At 40.1% G+C, this 14004-nt stretch overlaps 1 pseudogene across 1 annotated transcript in view; it reads left to right on the top strand.

The window, feature by feature from the left end:
* Positions 1-6297: 6297 nt before the first annotated feature.
* The window catches only part of LOC311622130 (acyl-coenzyme A synthetase ACSM1, mitochondrial-like), a 54984-nt pseudogene continuing 47277 nt past the window's right edge, over positions 6298-14004 (top strand). The window contains exons 1-2 of the transcript XR_014797052.1: positions 6298-6353; positions 6654-6891. The product of XR_014797052.1 is annotated as an acyl-coenzyme A synthetase ACSM1, mitochondrial-like (transcript). The remainder of the gene's footprint in view (positions 6354-6653; positions 6892-14004) is intronic.

Below are 14004 nucleotides of genomic sequence, written 5' to 3'. Positions count from 1 at the left end.
ATAGTGGGTTCACATTATATAAAGGGCGTGGCTTTCGTTTTCTAAACAATTTTCATACCTAACAGGGAGGTGGGCTTTAGAAATTGCTGGGTGTCACAGGGCACCTCAACATTTATTGGTCCCTTACCCTTATTAGACACAGTGTCTATTGCACTTGGATTGTCACTGGCAAAGAGATTTTTGTACATTATCTTACTAATCCTGTGGGCAGCTGGGTGGTAGGTGTTGTTACTGTGCCTTCAAGTACAGAGACACAAATAGTGGCCAAAATCACTCAGCTGGTAGGCAGTGGAACCAAACTTGACTGTGTAACTCTAAGATCCCCTGGGATACACTAAGTCTGTTATTTGATAAAATAGGTTTTTTTCCAGGCTAAAGTCTGGTGAAATCAGAGCTCTGTTGCTGAAACTCAAGGCACGGTGGGCCTGGGCATAGAGTAGTGGGCTGAGCCACCTCTCAAAACCCAGCGCCAAACTGAAATACACCTTAAAGCATTTCAAAGTATTATATACATATTTAATTTATTTCAGAGAGGGAGGGAGAGGGAAAAAGAGATAGAAACAAAAAGAGATGATGACAGAAAGTTATTGATGGGCTGCTCCTGCACGCCCCACACTGAGGATTCATCCTGCAATCTGGGCATGTGCCCTGACTGGGAATCAAACCTCAGCCTCCTGGTTCATAGGTCAACGTTCAATCACTGAGCCACACCAGCCAGGTTCAAATGATTGTTCTTTAAAAATTTTTTTGACAAGTGATTTTTCATTATTTTTATCCCATAGCACACATATACTAATTACTATAACTCGGGGCACACCAAAAAATATCCTATATATTTTTTCCCAAGCTGACCAAAAATTGGTATAATTTTTATTCATCCACACTAGCTGACTATTATTGTGTTGGCTGTTGTCATTTTTTAAAATTGACACTCTAAGGGAAAAGAGGTCAGGTATTGCATGTTTTAAAAATTCTTATGGTACACAGGTTGAAAATCACTGCCTTAGCTGAAAAAGGCCAAAAGGATAGGAACTCTTGCAGCCTAAATAATCTCTGATGTTCCAAAACCACATGTGGCACAGTAAATATTTACTGAGTGAAAAATATATTTATCTGTAGTTCAGACATTTTTATAGGCACAGTATATGTTCTCCCACAATTTTCATCTTTTAGTTTTCCAAATTATTGGAGAAAGGGAAAATCTAACATTTTATTGAGTTCCAAAGTCAAGCGTTGTGAAGAATATGTATGTATGTGTATGTATGTGTGTGTGTGTGTATATATATATATATATATATATATATATATATATATATATATATTTCCATGCATAAGATGCCCCATGTATAAGATGCCTCCCACTTTTCCAACCCATAATTAAGGAATCACTATTTTAAACATAAAACTGAACACATTTTTATTTAGTAACTAGAGGTCCAGTGCACAAAATTCATGCAATGGGTGGGGGGGGATGTGTACCTCAGCCCAAAATGCACCCTCTCCAATTTGGAAATCCCTCACAATTCAGGACTTCTGGCTCCCAAGTGCTTGCCTGCCTGCCTTCCTGATTGCCCCTAACTGCTTCTGCCTGCCAGACTGATCACCCCTTAACCACTCCCATGCCAGTCTGATTCATGTCTAACTGCTCCCCTGCCAGCCTGTTTGCCCCAACTTCCCTCCTCTGCCAGCCTAATCACCCCTAACTGCCCTCCCCTGCAGGGTTGATCACCCACAACTGCCCTCCCTTGCAGGCCTGGTCCCTTCCAACTGCCCTCCCCTGCTGGCCATCTTGTATCCACATGGGGGCAGGATCTTTGACCACATGGGGGCAGCCATCTTGTGTGTTGGAATGATGGTCAATCTTCATATTACTCTTTTATTAGATAGGATAGAAGCCTGGTGCATAGGTGGTAGCCAGCTGGTTTGCCCTGAATGGTGTCCCAGATCATGGTGGGGATTCCCTTAGGGCATGGGGAAGCCTGGGCAAGGAGCCTGTGATGGTTTTACAGGCCAGTCACGTCCCTTGGCGACCCAAGAGGAGGCCCTGGTGTCTGGGATTTGTTTATCTTCTACAATTGAAACTTTGTAGCCTGGAGCAGAGCCAAGTTTTCTGCTTGCTCCATGGCGACAGCAATTTCTGTTGGGATTTATTTATCTTCTATAATTGAAACTTTGTAGCCTTAAGTGGAGGTCTGGGCCAGCCAGGATGTCAGATATCTTGGCTTCCTCCATCTCCAGGGAAACCCAAGCCTCCCTCCTGCTCTCTATGTGGCTGCAGTCATTTTGGTTGGGTTAATTTGGATACTCACTCCTGATTGACTTCTGGGCGTGGCTTGTGGGCATGGCTTGTGGATGTAGCAGAGTGATGGTTAATTTGCAAATTTCTCTTTTATTAGATAGGATTACCACAGGAAATGTTTACATACCAGTACTATGATACTATGCAGCATATCACTTTATTCAGCCTCTATTGCATCACTGCTCTCTTCTTCATCACTATTAGTTTCAGGCATATCCATTTCTTCAATTTCTATTGTATCACTTCTGTCTTCCAAGTCACTGTCTATATATGTGAAATCATCCTCATAAACTGATTCTGATTACTCTGAGCTAACTTTGTTCGTGTTCTCATGGCCAACCCTTCTCTCCTCATGAAATTGAAGCACGATTTTGCCTTTCCTGTAAAATCAACAATCTTCATTTCATTTGCAAACATTCTTGCCTGACATTGAATAAGCTTGGTTGACACACATAAGCCACTCTGGCACAGCTCCATAACCTAAGTCTTAAGCCTCTGCTCCAAGTTTTCCCATTTTGCTGGTTTTCCTCTTCAGGCCTTCTCCTTTTTTGGCATCTTAAGGAGTTGTTCTTCCTGTTTCTACACTGTTTGATCAACTCGGTGGGAGGAGGTCCAAACTGTCTCTCTTCTGCTCTTTTCCATGCTCTTTTGCATAGCTGATTACATTTTGTTTGAATTTTGAAGAGTAAGACAATCGCTTACTGGTATTTATCCTTTTATTTTTTGCCATCTTTATGGGCTTTGAATATTCCGGTCACTGTTGCATCTATGCACTCCCCTTTCACTTCCAATTACAGCATCAGCTGATGTCAGTAACAATACGGCTCGTGATTGGAGGAAGCCTATTTGACAAGGTATGAGCAGCTAAGCACCCACGCAGCTCCTTCCTCAACTGACTTTGGTGTATGAGTCTAATGATTTTAGAAAAAAACAGCATCTTATACACAAAAAATACCATACAGAGTTACAGACACAGTGTCTGGTCACAGCCCCTCTGCTGAGGGCTGGACCTCTGTGGATGCAGGAATTGCAAAAAGACATGAGCAGCTGCAGGCATATAGGAGACTTTATTGCAGACTAAGTAGCCATTGCTAACACAGGAGCTATCAGACAAAGTAGTTCTTCAAAGCAGTTCCACAAAGCGGCCGCACACTGGCTGGTCAGCGACACATTCTCATACCAACTCAGACAAAAGAGGCCTCTTGCCAAACAGTGACATTAGTTACAGAGGATAATGGTGCACCTGCGCAGTGGGTACAGTACAACTGCTGCCATTGCCTTTGCACATCCATGTAGCAAATTAGCCGGGCGTAGTCTAGTCACTGACCCACTCACAGATACAAAGGTAGTAATAAATACCACTATAGCCGGGACCGGTTTGGCTCAGTGGATAGAGCGTCGGCCTGCGGATTGGAAGGTCCTGGGTTCGATTCCGGTCAAGGGCATGTATCGGGTCTAGTAATAAGTAATGTCGTTTTTTAACATTCGTTTAAAATCTTGCTTGGCGTTGACTTGTATTGACATAACCTTCAAACACGTGGTATCTACAGAACGTGTGAAGTGCAATTAACAAGTTTTGCTTGAAAAAGTTTGTGTTTGGTTTGGTTTTTGTTGCAAAACTAGGGCTAAGAAGATGGCGGATGAAGAGCATATTCGGCACTGCATGCTTTACGAGTTCCAATTAGGAAGAAAAGCAAGTGAGGCTGCAAAAAACATCTGTAGTGCTCTTGGTCAAGATGCAGTTAGCACCAGATAATGCCAGCGTTGGTTTGAGAAATTTCACGAGGGAAATTTTTCGTTAGATGACAAGAGTGGTCGAGGCCGTGTGTCCAATTTTGATCAAGAAACTCTTCGAGCTCTTTTGGTGCAAAATCCTCAAATTACCCAACAAGAGCTTGCGACAACTTTAAATTGTTCACAAAAAACAATTTCCAATCAATTGCATGCACTTGGCAAAGTCCAAAAGTTTGGAAAATGGGTTCCTCATGAGTTGACCGACAACAACCGTAATCAAAGAGTCACAATTTGCAGTTCGCTCCTCTCTCGTCAAAACCGTTTGCCGTTTTTAGAGCAAATTGTTACCGGAGATGAACAATGGGTGCTGTATGTTAATTTGAAAAGGCGGCCTCAATGGTTGGACAAAAATGAGGCTCCGCAGCCCACGCCAAAACCTGACTTGCATGCGAAAAAAGTGATGTTGTGTGTTTGGTGGAATTTTAAAGGAATTCTTCATTATGAACTTTTACCATCTAACCAAACCATTACAAGTGCAGTGTATAGTGCCCAATTGGAAAGGTTAGCCCAAGCTTTAAGAGAAAAAGAACCCGCGCTGATTAATCGGAAGGGCGTAATTCTTCACCACGATAACGCACGACCGCATACTGCAAGAATCACTGCTGAAAAACTGCGCCAGTTGGAATGGGAAGTTCTCCCTCAACCTGCATATTCTCCTGATATTGCCCCTTCCGATTACCATTTGTTTCATTCTTTGCAAAACTTTCTTCTTGGAAAAAAATTTAATAATGAAGAATGCCTCAAAAATGCATTGACCGAATTTTTTGCATCAAAATCACAAGAATTTTACAACAGAGGGATTAAAATGCTTCATGAGCGTTGGGCACAAGTAGTAGAAAACAATGGCAACTATATTGTTGATTAAATTTTGTTGTATTGTTTAAATAAATTCGATTTAAAAAAGTATTAGATAACGACATTAATTATTACTAGACCTAATACCTTGGTTGTGGGCACATCCCCAGTAGGGGGTGTGCAAGAGGCAGCTGATTGATGATTCTCTCTCATCGATGTTTCTAACTCTCTATCCCTCTCTCTTCCTCTCTGTGAAAAATCAATAAAATATATTTTAATAAAAAAATAATAATAAAAATAAATAAATACCACTATAGTAATTCATGGTGAGATATATCAATATCAACATGGATGTAAATATACATACAGCTATCGATGTAGTTATGGGTATAGATATGATAAAGCTACAGATAGTGACAGCAGATGTTGGCATAATTATAGATATAGATATTGACAGCTATAAAGACAGTTATACATGAAGATAGCCATGGACATGTCAGTATAGATATCCCCATGTTTAGCCTTCTTAACGTATCAATGCAGAAGCTGGACGCTGTGGTGTCTGCTCAGCATCTTATCCCTGTTCCTTCTCATTAGATACTAATTCTGTGCTTATTCTGTGTTCACATGCTTTACACAGGATGCCATCCATTCACAACTCCAGGTGTTGCTAATATTTCCATAATTTAGAGGGAGGTTAAGAAAATTGCCCAAAGCTGTGTAGATGAGAAGTGAGGGATTGGGATTTGAACCTGTGCCACTCTCAGCTCCCACAGTCCTCACAACTGGGTGCTTATGGCACTTGGGCCCCTCACATGATGAAGATTAAATCAGAATTTCAAACACATTTACAGGATAAGATAGTGCCAAACTAATTTATTTGCTGTTTGATTAAGAGAGGGGGGGGTATTGGATAGCTAGGTCTGCTGCTACAAAGAGCCACAGCCTGGGGGGTTAAATCTCAGGAATTCACTTCTCACAGCTCAGGAGGCAAGAAGTCTGAAATCAATGTGTCAGCAGGGCGTCTCTTCTTGGGCTTAGCTCTGGGCTTGAAGTTGTCCATCTTCATGTTCATACCACATTCTCCCTCTATGTGTCTGTGTCCCAATCTTTTCTTATAAGGACGCCAGTTATATTGGATTAGGATCCACCTAGTGACTTCATTTTAACTTTATAACCTATTGAAAGAATCTTCCTCCAGCCTTCTCTGGTGTGCTCAGTGGTTAGGGTATTAGAGAGAGTGCCTGTACACCCTTCAGTAACATGAGTGCGTGTGCAGAGATTGTGGGCAGCTCAGTCAGGATTAAAAAAACCCTCAAGGAATGATTGCTCAACCCTGGCCCAATGAACTTTGTACATGGAATCATCTAAAAATAGAACAGCTCCCATGAGAACAGCACAGTTGCGCTCGGCAGGAAGAGAGGTGTTAGAGCCCGGCTAGCATGGAGAACAGGACTTTCAAATGGTGAGTTTCCCACAAAGGGGCTGGTCCCATGGATGCCAACTTGAGCTTAACTCCCAGGGGGTGAGAGAAAAGGAGAAGACCCTCAGGAAGGTGTACCAACCCCATCTAGCAGCTATGATCCCTCTTTGCCTGTGGTTCCTGAGCTGGGAAGAGAAATTCTAAATCCTAAGGCACTAAGTTGTGCCTCCAAATACTGGTCAGCTGAAACCACACTCCAGCCATGAACCAGAAATGTGCCTTGCCTTGTGGAGGAAAGCCCTGTTCCACTGCTGACCTAGCAGCCATCTCTTCCCGAAGCAGGTGGTGACTGAGAAGTGCGTGCCTGCCTCCTGAGGACTGCTCCGCCATGCAGTGGCTGATGAGGCTCCGGGTCCTTTGGGGCACCCACAAATCCTTCCACGCCTTCCAGCCATCCCTTTGGCACTTGCGCTCCCAGTCTGTATCAGCAACTGGCGCCCCGCGATGGAATGACCATGACACACCTGAGAAATTTAACTTTGCAAGTGATGTCGTGGACTACTGGACTCAAATGGAGAAGGTGAGGAGAAACCTGTGATGGGGGGTGGGGATAGGCATGATCTCTCTGGCTTATCTTGTTCCTTGGAGGCTGAGGGCACAGACCCAATACAGTGTCATGGGAAAAGTGTATGTTTTGGGGTTCAATTCTCAATTCTCATGTTGGCCACTTCTGCACTTTTCTGAGCCTCAGTGGTTTTTATCTGTGAAATGGGGACAATCTCCATTAAGAAATATGACAGCAGGTAAAAGTATCTGGTACAGTCATATAATTGTGACCAAATGCAAAGTTCTAGCTACAAGGTCAGCAACTTGATGTTCATCTGAATTGTTACCTTACACTAAGGGGACTGTGAGCCTCACTGGAATTCATCTCATCAAACTTGGGCTCAACTTCAGGCTGCACAGAGGGAAGGGACCCTGACAGGTAGAACTCAGTCAGCAGTCCTCCTGTGAGGACAGGAAGGCCAGCTGCAGGCCTGGCTACCAAAGACAACGGGGGTTTGAATTGGGGTCTGTCCAGAGAAACCAGTCCCTCAGCCTCTGGAGTTTACAGGTCTCTTCAGAAAACAGCAAGTGCTTGAAACGGAAAGGGGAGCAGTGATGCATACCCCAGGGGTGGGGTGGACAATGGGTGGTGTTCCAGCTACTAAGTTTCAGCTGATGATGATCACAGTGTGAAAAGTTACCCAACACTATCTTTGTAGAAAGAGAATTCACCAGCAATGCAGCCAGAGAGTTGATGGAATTTTTAAGTTTCCAATGAATTTAACATATGCATTAACGTACTAGTGTTCAAGGCCTATATGCCTTTCATGGGGCTTCTTCCTCCTTTCTTTTTCCTTTCTCTGAGTTTTCATAACAACTCCCAGGAAAATATAGCCTTGGTTAAATTTTTTACATGCCATGTCAAGAACTTTGCCTTTAAATTCAAATTAGATGGACACTTTTATGATCCCCATTTCCCAGATGAGAAAACCGAGGTTCCAAGAGTTTTAAATAACCTATGGAAATTAGTTACCTAAGTAGAGGAGCAGAATTTTGGTTCATGTGTTCTAATTCTAAAATACATTTTTTATTTAAAAAATTTTTATTGTCGCCGGGACCGGTTTGGCTCAGTGGATAGAGCGTCGGCCTGCGGACTGAAAGGTCCCGGGTTCGATTCCGGGCAAGGGCATGTACCTTGGTTGCCAGCACATCCCCAGTGGGGGGGGTGCAAGAGGCAGCTGATCGATGATTCTCTCTCATCGATGTTTCTAACTCTCTGTCTCTCTCTTCCTCTCTGTGAAAAATCAATAAAACATATTTCTTTTAAAAAATTTTTTATTGTTTAAGTTATTACAAATAGTAGTACATATGTCTCTTTTTTTCCCCCCCACTGTTCCCCAGGTCTCCCTTACCTCCTGGCACTAGCTCTCCTCTCCCACAACCCCAGTGTCTTGAGTCTGTTGGTTGTGCTTTTATGCATGCATACCAGTCCTTCCATTGATCTCCTCTCCCGCCCTCACCTACCTTCCCACTGTAGTTTGACAGTCTGTTCAATGATTCTTTGCCTCTGTCTATTTTTGTTCAACCGTTTGTAATGTTCTTTATTATCCATAAATGAGTGAGGTCATGTGGTATTTATCTTTCACTGACTGGCTTATTTCACTTATCATAATGCTTTCCAGATCCATCCATGCTGTTGCAAATGGTAAGAATTCCTTCATTTTTATGGCAGCATAGTATTCCATTGTGTAGATGTACCACAATTTTCTAATCGATTCATCTACCGATGGGCACTTAGGCTGTTTGGAAATCTTAGCAATTGTAATTGCTACTATGAACATAAGGGTGCATACATCCTTTCTGATGGGTGTTTCTGATTTCTTGGGATATATTCCTAAAAGTGGTATTACTGGATCAAATAGCAATTCCATTTTTAATTTTTTGAGCAATTCCACAGTGACTGCCCCAGTCTGCATTCCCACCAGATTGTGAGAAGGGTTCCTTTTTCTCTTCACCCTCACCAGCACTTGTCATTTCTTGATTTCTTCATGATAACTTTTCTGTCATTTGTGAGATGGTACCTCATTGTTGTTTTGGTTTGCATCTCTCAGATGATTAGTGACTTAGAGCATGTTTTCATATGTCTCACTTGGCTTTCTGAATGTCCTCTTTCGAAAGTGTCTATTTAGGTCCTTTGCTCATTTTTTTTACTTGATTGTTTATCTTCCTTATGTTAATTGGATGAGTTCCTTGTAAATGTTGGAGATTACACCCTTATCGGATATAACATTGGCAAAAATGTTCTCCCATGCAGTGGGCTCTCCTTTGTTGTTTTGTTGATGGTTTATCTTGCTGTGCAGAAGCTTTTTATTTTAATGTGGTCCCATTTGTTTATTTTTTTCTTTAGTTTCCATTGCCCAAGGAGCTGTATCGGTAAAGATATTGCTACCACATATGTCTTGCTATTTTGCTGCCTATGGCTTCTTCTAAGATTTTTATGGTTTCTGTCTTACATTTAAGTCCTTTATCCATTTGAAGTTTATTTTTGTGTATGGTGTAACTTGGCGATCTAGTTTCATTTTTCTGCAAGTATTTGTCCAGTTTTTTTCAACACTGTTTATTGAAGAGACTGTCTTGTCTCTATTGTATGCTCCTGCCTCCTTTGTCAAATATTAATTAAGCATAATGGCTTATGTTGATTTATGGGTTCTCTGTTCTGTTCCACTGCTCTACATGTCAGTTCTTGTGCCAGTACCAGGCAGTTTTGAGAACAGTGGCTTTGCAGTATAGCTTGATATTTGGTATTGTGATCCCTTTAATATTGTTCTTCTTTCTCAAGGTTGCTGCATCTATTCTGGGTCTTTTATTTTTTTATTCCAGATGAATTTTGGAAAGATTGTTCTAGGTCTTTGAAATATGCCATTGATTTTTTAATGGGGATTGCATTGAATCTATAGATTGCTTTGGATAGTATGAACATTTTAATGATGTTGATTCTACCAATCCATAAACATCTTATATTCCTCCATTTGTTTATGTCTTCCTCTATCTCTTTTTCAGCATCCAATAATTTACTGAGTATAGGTCCTTTGTCTCCTTGGTTAAGCTTATTCCTAGATATCTTAATTTTTTGTTGCAATGGTAAATGGAATTGCTTTTAAAATTTCTCTTTCTGTGAGTTCACTGTTGGTGTATAGAAAAGCCATAGACTTTTGGGTGTTAATTTTGTGTCCTGCCACATTGCCAAATTCATTTGTTAAGTCTAGTAGTTTTTTTACGGAGTCTGGGGTTTTCTATATACAATATCATCATCTGCGAATAAGGACAGTTTTGTTTATTTGGGTCCTCTCTTTTTGCTTCTTCGTGAGCCTGGCTAGAGGTTCATCAATTTTGTTTATCTTTTCAAAGAACCAACTCTTGGTTTCATTGATCTTTTGTATTTTTTTTTTTTGTCTTTCTGTCATTTCTTTTCACTCTGATCTTTATTATTTCCTTCCTTCTGATCACATTGGGCTTTTCTTGTTGCTCTCTTTTTAATTCTTCAAGTACCAGTTTTTGTTGTTGTTTTTGTTTTTTTGAGGTAGGCCTGTAATGCATTTACAGGAGAGCTATGAACTTCCCTCTCATGACTGCTTTCACTGTGTCCAAAAGATCTTGGATTGTGTGTTTTCATTATTCTTTGTTTCCAGGAAGTGGTTTTTCTTCTTTGATCTCTTTGGTAACCCACTCATTGTTTAATAGTGTGCTATTCAGCCTCCAAGTGTTTGAATTGTTTTTACTGTGATTGATTTCTAATTTTATGCCATTGTGATCTGAGAAGATGCTTGATATGATTTCAATCCTCTTGAATTTGGAGAGACTTTGCCTGTGTTCCAATATGTGACCTATCTTTGAAAATGTCCCATGTGCACTTGAGAAGAATGTATATTCTGTAGTTTTTGGATGGAATGTTCTAAAGATGTCAATTAAGTCCATCTGATCTAATGAGTCGTTTAACATTGATGTTTCTTTGCTAATTTTTTGTTTATAGGGTTTATCCAGTGATGTTAATGGGGTATTAAAATTTCCTACTATGATTGTGCCGCTATCATTCTCTCCCTGGATATTTTCCAGAAGTTGTTTTATGTATTTGGGTGCTCCTGCATTGGGTGCATAAATGTTTACCAGAGTTATATCCTCTTGTTGTAGCTATCCATTTAGAATCATGAAGTGGCCTTTATTGTCTCTTATTATGGTCTTCACTTTGAGGTCTATTTTGTCAGATATAAGTATTGCTACCCCAGCTTCTTTTTTTTTTCATTTCCGTTCACCTGATAAATATTCTTCTATCCCTTCACTTTCAGTCTGTGTGAGTCCCTTGTTCTGAGGTGGGCCTCCTGAGACAGCATATATGGGTCATGTTTTCTTATCCATTCACTCACTCGATGTATTTTGATTGGAGCATTTAATCCATTTATGTTTAATGTTATTATTGATAGGTACTTCTTTGCAGCCATTTCTGTACTTTATGCCTGTATTCCATTCTCCCTTTCTATTTCTTCTCTTTACAGAATTCTCGTTAGCATTTATTGCATTGCTGGCTTGGTAGTGATATACTCCTTTACTTTTTTTGTTTTTGTTTTTGTTTTTGTCACATGGCTCCTGATTTCATTGAGAATGATAGTCTTGCTGGATAGAGTACTATTGGATTCAGTCCTTTGCTTTGCATAACTTTGTATACCTCCTTCCATTCCCTTCTAGTTTGATGTGTTTCTGTTGAGAAATCATTTGATAATCTGATGGGGGAATCACTTGTAGGTAACTCTCTGTTTCTCTCTTGCAGCCTTTAAGATTATCTCTTTGTCGTTAACATTTGCCATTGTAATTATGACGTGTCTTGGTGTGGGTCTCTTGGGATTCATCTTGCTTGGGACTCTCTGTACTTGTGTAACTTTTTTCTTGCCCATATCCAGGAAGTTTTCTATCATTATTTCTTCAAGTAAATTTTCTAATCCTTGCTGCTCCTCTTGTCCTTCTGGAAGCCCTATTATACATATATTACTTTGTGTCATGTTGTTCCAAAGCTCCTTAGGCTCTCCTCCTGCTTTTTAATTTTTTTCCTCTAGTTGCTGTTCAGATTGAGCTTGTTTTTCCTACCTTATCTTCTAACTCACTAACTCAGTCCTCTGCTTCTGATTTATTTCTGATTTTTGCATAGATATTTGACTTTCTCATCCATCCGGTGTATGAACTGTGTGACCATTACCCTGAATTCTTTTTCTATCATGTTGCATGCTCTTGTTTCACTAATTTTCTTTCTTGGCGACTCCTCATTTTCTTTCCTCTGGGGATGTGTCATCTTCCCATTCTGACTATCACCAGAAGGTTCAAACACCGAGTTGCATGGGCCTGGGCCTTGTGCAGTGGGAGCTTCACACCACCTGAGTGTCACTGAAGAGCTCTGACACCAAGACATATGGCTGCCATGGGTTGGTGGGAGCCATGCTTGCCCAGAATCAGAGTCTCCAGAACTCAGTGTGGCCTCAGGAGTGCACCTAGAATTAGGGAACCCACTTGCACAGCAACCCCTTTGGCATGTGCAAAAAAATCAGAGATCCCTAGAGCATGCCAGGAGTCAGAGTTCCCCTGTTCCCACACCAAAAATTGAGTATCAAGAGTGTCTGTTGCTTGGGGTGGCCTTCACCGAGAATCAGGGTCCTTGTGTGGGCATGTGCCAAGAATTGGAGTCACTGGCTCCTAGTGTAAATGCACTGGAACTCAGGATCCTAGATGCACTCAATGAGAAACAGAGTCCAGTCACTGATGTTCAGTGTTGCCTCTTGCCCAGAAAATCAGGGTCCCGGTCAGTTTGGGGGACCAATTTCATAATAGCAGAGGGATGTTCGTTTCTTTCTACTGCTGAGTTACTTACTCAGTGTTTTATCTTCTAAAACAATTTCTCAATATCCCTTGGTTTCAGATCTCACCCCTTAAAATTTTAAATTTCAAATCTGGTTCAAGGGTTGCATTTTATCTTCTCAAAAACAGCTTCATGTCAATATCACATTATCAAATGAATCCTTAGCACAGAAATACTTAACTACTAAAGTGATATCTTCTTCAAGGTGCAGGAGTTAGGATCTAACACAGTCTGAATTCTGAGCAACAATTGTTTTCTATTTACTATACCAGCTTTCCCATCATTTTAAAATTCTGCAGAAATCTTTGTACTGTACTAGGCTCCCTATCTATAAGCAGTGCACAACTTGTCATCAATACTTGTTAATATTCTTTATCCTGTTGGACAAGAATTTTTTTCACCTCACTGAATTTTTTTTAAAGCTGTAGAGACACACATGTATTTGCACATATATTAATCTTATCTCAGATGAGATACATTCTTTGGATCCAGTCATCTGAGTGTAAGGATAGTGTTTGTGCATCTGTTGGAGCAAAATTGCTGGAAAAATATACAGTAAACCATTTCAGTGCTAACATTCAGGGAGTAAGAATATAATGAGAAATTTGAAAAATCCTTTTGTTTTTAAGAACCTTTCTGCTCACAAGTTTCTGTATAGCCTGAATTTTTACTCTGAACATATTTTGTTTTGAGAATAAGAAATCTTTAAAAAACAAAACAAAACAAAAAAACCCAACCATTTTCATTATGGGAAACGTGGGGAAAATAGATGGTTGAATTAAACAAGAAAATTGACCGTAAATATTTAAACCATTTACATATGGGCACATATGTGTGCCTTGTTTACCATGGTATCCTTGTGGTCTAAGAACAGTGCCTAAGAAATAATAAGATCTAACTAATATTGAATGAATAAGTGAATAATTATTATTAAATTTGAATTATAATGCAAATATGGTTTTGCTTATATAAATTGATATTACATTGTTAGCATTTTGTTATTAAAAATATGAATTTTAAATTGGTTTTATTAATTATATAATTTGTAGGCAGCATATAGTTAGAGCCTGACAATCTTTGTCCTTGGGAAATGTAGTTCACTTACATTTAAAGTATTTACTTTATTATAGGGTAGGATTTATTATTGCCATTTTGTTAATTGTTTTCTTGATATCATAGCTTTTATTTTTGTTCATCATTTCTTTACAGCTTTTTTTGTGTTTGGTTAGGTGTTTGTTTTTTGTTTGT

Source organism: Pipistrellus hanaki (assembly GCF_964339955.1).
Source record: "Pipistrellus hanaki genome assembly, chromosome: 4".
In the NCBI taxonomy this organism is placed as follows: Eukaryota; Metazoa; Chordata; class Mammalia; order Chiroptera; family Vespertilionidae; genus Pipistrellus; species Pipistrellus hanaki.
Note: the sequence above shows the minus strand (reverse complement) of the source record. Positions and strands in the feature narration are given on the sequence as shown.